This window comes from Arachis ipaensis, chromosome B1 (genome assembly GCF_059453495.1).
Source record: "Arachis ipaensis isolate K30076 ecotype BB chromosome B1, ASM5945349v1, whole genome shotgun sequence".
NCBI classification, from domain to species: Eukaryota; Viridiplantae; Streptophyta; class Magnoliopsida; order Fabales; family Fabaceae; genus Arachis; species Arachis ipaensis.
This window is the reverse complement of record NC_142436.1, coordinates 72,363,737-72,373,833: the sequence shown is the minus strand read 5'-3', so window position 1 is coordinate 72,373,833 and position 10,097 is coordinate 72,363,737. Positions and strand designations below refer to the sequence as shown.

At 39.5% G+C, this 10,097-nt stretch overlaps 1 non-coding gene across 1 annotated transcript; it reads left to right on the top strand.

Moving 5' to 3' along the window:
* The first annotated feature begins 9,628 nt into the window (after window positions 1–9,628).
* Window positions 9,629–9,736, top strand: LOC148577002 (small nucleolar RNA R71). Its single transcript, XR_015903372.1, has one exon. It is a non-coding gene; the product is annotated as a small nucleolar RNA R71 (small nucleolar RNA).
* Window positions 9,737–10,097: the final 361 nt, after the last annotated feature.

Below are 10,097 nucleotides of genomic sequence, written 5' to 3'. Positions count from 1 at the left end.
TAGTCTTAAAACTTCATAACCTTTAGCAAGGACACAAAATTTTGCCTAGAGTTAACCTGCTGTATCCAGAAAAGTGGCAAGAAATTAAGTTTGGTGTTTCCACACCAATTTGAATCCACAAGCCACAATCAATTCATGCATACTAACTGGTCATCTAAGGGCTTGAGAAGCAAGCAACTTTTGAGAATTATGCAGGGAATTCACCACCATTTGAAGACACTATGCATCATAACTCAAAAGGGCACAACAGAAGGAAGGACAAAGGAACTGCAAACCAATAGGTTGTATTTACACTCAACTCTTACTGTTGAAAAATGTTTTGACTTGTGTTTTGTTAAAGTGTTCATCTCATACAAGTAGAATCACTCTTAGAATAAGTAAGCTAGTCTATGTGTGTGCTTGTGTGTTTACTTTCACTGAACAAAATGTTTGAATGTGAAGTGAGATAGTTCTCTGTTAGATAGAAGTACAATAAAAGTAAGTGGTGGTGTGTGTGTGTGATTGTATAATAGCTCACTTTAGTGAATAAGAGAACTAGGATGTCTCCCTCTAAGTAGAAAGTGGCATACTGTCTATGAATCTCAATCAAATAAAAATCCTTGGTTAGAAAGAAAAACAAAAAGAAAGAAAAAAAGGGGAGAAAAAGAAATAGCCAAAGAGTGGCAGAACAAAAGAAAAACAAAAAAAAAAACAAAGCTGGACACCAATAGCTTGAACCTTAGAATATATGCCTGTGGTGTCTTTGTATTAGGATCTGCTTGGATTATTAAGCTCTTTGGAGTGCATCAACAGTTGATGACTTGAGTTAACTAACCCGGGATCATCAGCTGAAAGTCCACTATCAAGAGTAACATAACTACAAGGCATTTAGTAGCCCAAAGAGGTACTGGGCATCAATGTTCTAAGAAGGAATGTGAGCCAAGTGTCCATAGTGAATAATGTGTCAAGTATAAAGAAAAGGAAATGAACTTGCTACACATGACACTCAAATAAAGCTTATGAACAAAATAATAGCCAAGGATAAAGAAATAATGAGAGGTCATAGCAGTATGTTACCTGAAGCTTGAAGGAGACTTTCTAGGCTTAAGAGTCAATAAGAGGTGAGTGTTTACATATCCACATAAAACCCCATGAACTACCAATAACACTCTACTAGCATGAACATCCTCTTCTATTTCATTCTTTCTTCTCAATAAATCATTTCTTGCTTGGGGACAAGCAAGCTTTAAGTTTGGTGTTGTGATGACAAGTCATCTTAGCCTAGTTTCACTAGCCTTTTTCTTTTGTTTTCAATTGAATTATGCACTTTCTTGAGCCATAAGCAAGCCAATTGGGTAGATTTTCATGCTTCCATTGATTTAATCAACCATGTATGAATTCATGCTATTTCATGAGGTTTTATGCTATAATTGTCACATATTATGAAAGAATGAATATCTCATGGTTTTGAGCATAGCTTTGATGTGTTTGGTTGATTAATGATAGGTGAAGAAAGCTTGGAGAAAGGTTGAAGCAAGGAGGAATGGCTAGGAGGAAGAGAGGACAAAAAGTTTGAGCAAAAGTTTGCCTCAAACTTTAGCTCAAACTTTTGGAATAAATGAAAATGAACCAGGGAGCAAAAAGCTGGACCAAAAGTTTGCCTCAAACTTTTGTGCAAACTTTTGGGCAAAAAGCTGGACCAAAAGTTTGCCCCAAACTTTTGTGCAAACTTTTGGGCAAAAAGCTGGAGCAAAAGTTTGCCTCAAACTTTTTGGAAAACTTTTGGCATCACAAATCAACACCCTGGAGAGCAAAAGTTTGCGCCAATGTTAGCCTCTAACTTTTTGGCTAACGTTGGCACATGAACAACACACCCTGGAGAGCAAAAGTTTGCGCCAACGTTAGCCTCTAACTTTTTGGCTAACGTTGGCGCATGAACAACACACCCTGGAGAGCAAAAGTTTGCGCCAACGTTAGCCTCTAACTTTTTGGCTAACGTTGGCGCCATGAGTGTGCAAGGGGAGGCCAACGTTGGAGCAAAAGTTTGACCCCAAACTTTTGCCCCAACGTTGGTATCAGCAAAAGAGGGTGGCTGATGTGAAAAGTTGGAGTAAAAGTTTGCCTCAAACTTTTACTCAAACTTTTACTCAAGCTTTCATGATTCCAAACCCGGTTCAATTCGGTTCTTCTCCAAACTCCAAGAGCAATCAACCAAGGCCTCTATCAACCCAATTCTATCAAGAGCAAAGGCCCAATTGAAGGCTTGAAGACCATTTGAAGAAAGTGTATAAATAGCTTAGGATTCGAAGTTTCAAGGGAGCTTCCTTTTTAGAATTTTCAATACTTGCAGTAGAGAGCTTTCTTTTCGGTTTGATTAGTGCACTTAGTAGAGAGCTCACTTTTACATTCTAGCATTGTTGTTTTAATTCAAGAGAATTAGGGAGGAGAATTGATCTCTCTTCTTCCTTGTTCTTGCCCAGCACTCTTTAATTTTCTTGCTTCGGATCTTGGGTGGAGAATTGAAGAACTTCTGCTTTAATCTCACCTTGGGATCTTGTTTAATTCTCTGCTTAATTGAATTTCAGTTTCGGTTAATTGCTTCTTCATCTACTTTCTCTGCAATTTACATTTCCTTTGCAATTGTTCTTGTTGGATCTAGGAAGGCATTGAGATCTAGACTTGGTTATCTAGTCTCTTGGGTCCTGAGATCTGAATTCCAATTTTACATCCTCTGTTTAATGTTTTTCAATCTCATTTACAATTCTGTTTTTAGATCTGGTTCAATCCAAGTTATCTTCTACTCCTCTGCTTGTTGAATTTTACTTTTCCTTGTTTAATTTCTGCAAATCCAATTCCCAATTCCCTTTACAATTCAAGCCATTTACATTACTTGCAATTTAAGATTCTGCAATTTACATTTCTTGCGTTCTAAGTTTCTGCCATTTAATTTCTTGTTTTTTAAGATTCAGCACTTTAAATTTCAGTTCTCTTTACTTTCATGCAATTTACCCACTCCCTTTACTTTCTCTGCAATTTAAATTCTGCAAATCACAAATCTCTCAACCAAATCTTGATTTGCTTGACTAAATCAACCACTAAACTAAAATTGCTCAATCCTTCAATCCCTGTGGGATCGACCTCACTCCCGTGAGTTATTATTACTTGATGCGACCCGGTGCACTTGCCGGTTAGTTTTGGGTGTTTTGGAGAAATTCGTTTTTTCCACAAAAATATCCATCAGTGCACTGGGTCGTCCAAGTAATAAACCTTACGTGAGTAAGGGTCGATCCCACGGAGATTGTCGGCTTGAAGCAAGCTATGGTCACCTTGTAAATCTCAGTCAGGCGGAATCAAATGGATATAGAGTTTTAATAATTAAAAGATAAATAAAACATAAACTAGGATAGAGATTCTTATGTAATTTATTGGTGAGAATTTCAGATAAGCGTATAGAGATGCTTTTGTTCCTCTGAACCTCTGCTTTCCTACTGTCTTCATCCAACCATTCCTACTCCTTTCCATGGCAAGCTTTATGTAGGGAATCACCGTTGTCAATTGCTACATCCCATCCTCTCTGTGAAAATGGTCCAATGCGCTGTCACTGCATGCCTAATCATCTGTTGGTTCTCGATCATACTGGAATAGGATTTACTATCCTTTTGCGTCTGTCACTACGCCCAGCACTCGCGAGTTTGAAGCTCGTCACAGCCATCCCTTCCCAGATCCTACTCGGAATACCACAGACAAGGTTTAGACTTTCCGGATCTCAAGAATGGCCATCCATGGGTTCTAACTTATACCACGAAGATTCTAATATCTCGGACTCGATACTCTGTATTAGATATCTAAGAGATATTCATTCTAGCATGTTTGCATGTAGAACGGAAGTGTTTGTCAGACACGCGTTCATAAGTGAGAATGATGATGAGCGTCACATAATCATCACATTCATCATGTTCTTGGGTGCGAATGGATATCTTAGAAAAGGAATAAGCTTGAATTGAATAGAAAAACAGTAGTACTTTGTATTAATTCATGAGGAACAGCAGAGCTCCACACCTTAATCTATGGTGTGTAGAAACTCTACCGTTTGAAAATACATAAGTGAAATGGTCCAGGCATGGCCGAATGGCCAGCCCCCATGAAAGTCTAAGATAGCATAAAATTGATCAAAGATCTCTTACAAAGATAGTAAACAGTCCTATTTATACTAAACTAGTTACTAGGGTTTACAAAAATGAGTAAATGATGCAGAAATCCACTTCTGGGGCCCACTTGGTGTGTGTTTGGGCTGAGCATTGAGCTTTACACGTGTAGATGTCTTTCTTAGAGTTGAACGCCAGTTTGTAACCTGTTTCTGGCGTTTAACTCCACTTTGCAACCTGTTTCTAGCGTTTGACTCCAGAATGCAGCATGGAACTGGCGTTCAACGCCAGTTTACGTCATTTATCCTTAATCAAAGTATAGACTATTATATATTTCTGGAAAGCCCTGGATGTCTACTTTCCAACACAATTGAGAGCGCACCATTTGGAGTTCTGTAGCTCCAGAAAATCTACTTTGAGTGCAGGGAGGTCAGAATCCAACAACATCTGCAGTCCTTCTTCAACCTCTGAATATGATTTTTGCTCAAGTCCCTCAATTTCAACCAGAAATTACCTGAAATCACAGAAAAACACACAAACTCATAGTAAAGTCCAAAAATGTGAATTTTAATTAAAAACTAATAAAAATATACAAAAAACTAACTAAATTATACTGAAAACTATGTAAAAACAATGCCAAAAAGCGTATAAATTATCCGCTCATCACAACACCAAACTTAAATTGTTGCTTGTCCCTAAGAAACTGAAAATCAAATAGGATAAAAAGAAGAGAATATACTATAAATTCCAAAATATCAATGAAACTTAGCTCCAATCATATGAGCGGGACTTGTAGCTTTTTGCCTCTTGAATAGTTTTGGCATCTCACTTTATCCATTGAGGTTCAGAATGATTGGCATCTACAGGAACTTAGAATTCAGATAGTGTTATTGATTCTCCTAGTTCAGTATGTTGATTCTTGAATACAGCTACTTTATGAGTCTTGGCCGTGGCCCTAAGCACTTTGTTTTCCAGTATTACCACTGGATACATAAATGCCACAGACACATAACTGGGTGAACCTTTTCAGATTGTGACTCAGCTTTGCTAAAGTCCCCAATTAGAGGTGTCCAGAGTTCTTAAGCACACTCTTTTTTTGCTTTGGACCTTGACTTTAACTGCTCAGTCTCAAGTTTTCACTTGACACATTCATGCCACAAGCACATGGTTAGGGACAGCTTGGTTTAGCCGCTTAGGCCAGGATTTTATTCCTTTAGGCCCTCCTATCCACTGATGCGCAAAGCCTTGGATCCTTTTTATTACCCTTGCCTTTTGGTTTTAAGGGCTATTGGCTTTTTGCTCTTGCCTTTTGGTTTAAAGAGCTTTTGGCTTTTTCTGCTTGCTTTTTCTTTTTCTCTTTCTCTTTTTTTTTCTTTTTCTTTTTTTTCGCAAGCTTTTGTATTCACTGCTTTTTCTTGCTTCAAGAATCATTTTTATGATTTTTCAGATTATCAAATAACATGTCTCCTTTTTTCTTATTCTTCAAGAGCCAACATATTTAACATTCATAAACATCAACTTCAAAAGACATATGCACTGTTCAAGCATTCATTCAGAAAACAAAAAGTATTGCCACCACATCAAAATAATTAAACTAGTTTCAAGGATGAATTCGAAACCATGTACTTTTTGTTCTTTTGTTTTTAGAACAGTTTTCATTTAAGAGAGGTGATGGATTCATATTCATAACTTTAAGGCATAGACGCTTAGACACTAGTGATCATATAGTAAAGACACAAACATAAATAAAACTTAAAGCTCAAAAATCGAAAAACAGAAAATAAATAGACAAGGAGATTAAGGAATGAGTCCACCTTAGTAAAGGTGGCGTCTTCCTCTTCTGGAAGAACAATGGTGCTCTTGAGCTCCTCTATGTCTCTTCCTTGTCTTTCTTGCTCCTCCCTTATAGCTCTTTAATCTTCTCTAATTTCATCGAGGATGATGGAGTGCTCTTGATGCTCCACCCTTAGTTGTCCCATGTTGGAACTTAATTCTTCTAGGAAAGTGTTGATTTGCTCCCAATAATTCTGTGGAGGAAAGTGCATCCCCTGAGGTATCTCAGGGATTTCATGGTGAGGAATTTCCTCATGCTCATGTTGAGGTCCATGATCTCTTATTTGCTCCATCCTTTTCTTAGTGATGGGCTTGTCCTCTTCAATGAGGATGTCTCCCTCTATGTCAATTCTAGCCGAATTGCAGAGGTGGAAAATGAGGTGAGGAAAGGCTAACCTTGCCCAAGTGGAGGACTTGTCAGCCACCTTGTAGAGTTCTTGAGGTATAATCTCATGAACTTCCACCTCTTCTCCAATCATGATACTATGGATCATGATGGCTCGGTCTATAGTAACTTCAGACCAGTTACTAGTAGGAATGATTGAGCGTTAGATGAACTCTAGCCATCCCCTAGCCACTAGTTTGAGGTCATGCCTTCTTAGTTGAACCAGCTAGCCTCCTGAGTCAATTTTCCATTGAGCTCCTTCCTCACATATGTCTATGAGGACTTGGTCCAACCTTTGATCAAAGTTGACCCTTCTTGTGTAGGGGCGTGCGTTCTCTTCCATCATTGGCAAGTTGAACGCCAGCCTTACATTTTCCAGACTGAAATCTAAGTATTTCCCCCGAACCATGGTAAGCCAATGCTTTGGATTCGGGTTCACACTTTGATCGTGGTTCCTAGTGATCCATGCGTTTGCATAGAACTCTTGAACCATTAGGATCCTGACTTGTTGAATGGGGTTGGTGAGAACTTTCCAACCTCTTCTTTGGATTTCAAGTTGGATCTCCGGATACTCATTCTTCTTGAGCTTGAAAGGAACCTCAGGGATCACTTTCTTCTTGGCCACAACTTCATAGAAGTGGTCTTGATGGACCTTTGAGATGAATCTCTCCATCTCCCATGACTCAGAGGTGGAAGCAATTGCCTTCCCTTTTCTCTTTCTAGAGGTTTCTCTGGTCTTAGGTGCCATAAATGGTTATGGAAAAATAAAAAGCTATGCTTTTACCACACCAAACTTAAAATATTTGCTAGTCCCCGAGAAAAAGAAGAAAGAAAGTAGTAGAAAAAAAAGAAAATAGAGGAGATGGAGGGTGAGGTGTTTTCGGCCAAGGTGAGAAGTTAGGGTTGTATTGTGTGAAAATAAAGAAGGAATGAGGGGTTTATATAGGAAGGGGAGGGTTAAGTTTCGGCCATTAGGGTTGGGTTTGGGAGGGAAAATATTTTGAATTTGAAGGTAGGTGGGGTTTATGGGGAAGAGAAGATGGATGTGAGTGGTGAGGGGGTGATGGGAAATAGTGATTGAAGTGATTGGTGAAGGGTATTTGGGGAAGAGAGTTATGAAAAGGTGTGAAGAGGAGAGAATAGGGTTAGGTGGGGATCCTGCGGGGGTCCACAGATCCTGAGGTGTCAAGGATTTTTCATCCCTGCACCCTTTAGACGTGTAAAACGCCCTATACATGCAATCCTGGCGTTTAACGCCAGATTGCTGCCTATTTCTGGTGTTAAACACCACTACCATGCTCTGTTCTGGCATTTAACGCCAGGTAGATGCTTGTTTCTGGCGTTAAACGCCATCTTGGTGCCTGTTTCTGGCGTTAAACGCCAGACAGATGCTTGTTTCTGGCGTTTAAATGCCAGACTGTTCTCCTCCAGGGTGTGCTATTTTTCATTCTATTTTTCACTCTGTTTTTGATTTTTCAGTAGTTTTTGTGACTTCACATGATCATCAACCTAAAGAAAACATAAAATAACAATGAAAAATAAATAAATATAATTAGATAACATTGGGTTGCCTCCCAACAAGCGCTTCTTTAATGTCAATAGCTTGACAGTGAGCTCTCATGGAGCCTCATAGATTTTCAGAGCATTGTTGGAACCTCCCAACACCAAACTTAGAGTTTGAATGTGGGGGTTCAACACCAAACTTGAAGTTTGACTGTGGGGACTTTGGTTGACTCTGCAGTGAGAGAAGCTTTTCATGCTTCCTCTCCATGGTTACAGAAGGATATCCTTGAGTTTTAAACACAAGGTTGTCCTCATTTAGTTGAAGGATCAATTCTCCTCTGTCCACATCAATCACAGCTCTTGCTGTGGCTAGGAAGGGTCTTCCAAGGATGATGGATTCATCCTCATCCTTCCCAGTATCCAGGATTATGAAATCAGCAGGGATGTAAAGGCCTTCAACCTTTACTAGCACGTCCTCTACTTGTCCATAAGCTTGTTTTCTGGAGTTGTCTGCCATCTCTAATGAGATTCTGGCAGCTTGCACCTCAAAGATTCCCAGTTTCTCCATTACAGAGAGTGGCATGAGGTTTATCCCTAATCCAAGGTCACATAGAGCCTTCTCAAAGGTTATGGTGCCTATGGTACAAGGTATTAAGAACTTTCCAAGATCCTGTTTCTTCTGAGGCAATCTCAGTTGATCCAGATCACTTAGTTCATTGATGAGTAAGGGAGGTTCATCTTTCCAAGTCTCATTACCAAATAATTTGGCATTCAGTTTCATGATTATACCAAGGTACTTGGCAACTTGCTCTTCAGTAACATCTTCATTCTCTTCAGAAGAAGAATACTCATCAGAGCTCATGAATGGCACAAGGAGGTTCAATAGAATCTCTATGGTCTCTAGATGAGCCTCAGATTCCTTTAGTTCCTCAGAGGGAAACTCCTTATTGATCACTGGACGTCCCAGGAGGTCTTCCTCACTGGGATTCACGTCCTCTCCCTCCCTTGTAGGTTCGGCCATGATGGTTAATTCAATGACCTTGCACTCTCAATTTGGATTCTCTTCTGTATTGCTTGGGAAAGTACTGGGAGGGGTTTCAGTGACCCTTTTACTCAGCTGGCCCACTTGTGCCTCCAAATTTCTAATGGAGGACCTTGTTTTATTCATGAAACTTAAAGTGGCCTTAGATAGATCAGAGACTATATTTGCTAAGCTAGATGGATTCTGCTCAAAATTCTCTGTCTGTTGCTGAGTGGATGATGGAAAAGGTTCGCTATTGCTAAACCTGTTTCTTCCACCATTGTTAAAGCCTTGTTGAGGCTTTTGTTGATCCTTCCATGAGAAATTTGGATGATTTCTCCATGAGAGATTATAGGTGTTTCCATAGGGTTCCCCCATGTAATTCACCTCTGCTATTGCAGGGTTCTTAGGATCATAAGGTTCTTCTTCAGAAGATGCCTCTTTAGTACTGTTGGATGATTCCTTCAATCCATTCAGACTCTGAGAGATCATATTGACTTGCTGAGTCAATATTTTATTCTGAGCCAATATGGCATTCAGAGTATCAATTTCAAGAACTCCCTTCCTCATAGGCATCCCATTACTCATAGGATTCCTTTCAGAAGTGTACATGAACTGGTTATTTGCAACCATGTCAATGAGTTCTTGAGCTTCTACAGGCGTTTTCTTTAGATGAATAGATCCACCTGCAGAATGGTCCAATGACATCTTTGATAACTCAGACAGACCATCATAGAATATATCCAGGATGGTCCATTTTGAAAGCATGTCAGAAGGACACCTTTTGGTCAGTTCCTTGTATCTCTCCCAAGCTTCATAGAGGGATTCACATTCCTTTTGTCTGAAGGTTTGAACATCCACTCTAAGCTTACTAAGCTTTTGAGAAGGAAAGAACTTGGCTAAGAAAGTCGTGACCAGCTTATCCCAAGAGTTCAGGCTATCCTTAGGTTGAGAGTCCAACCATATTCTAGCTCTGTCTCTTACAGCAAATGGGAAAAGCATAAGCTTGTAGACCTCGGGATCAACCCCATTGGTCTTAACAGTATCACAGATCTGCAAGAATTCAGTTAAGAACTGAAAAGGATCTTCAGATGGAAGTCCATGAAACTTGCAGTTCTGTTGCATCAGAGAAACTAATTGAGGTTTAAGCTCAAAGTTGTTTGCTCCAATGGCAGGAATTGAGATGCTTCTTCCATGTAAATTGGAATTTGGTGCAGTAAAGTCACCAAAC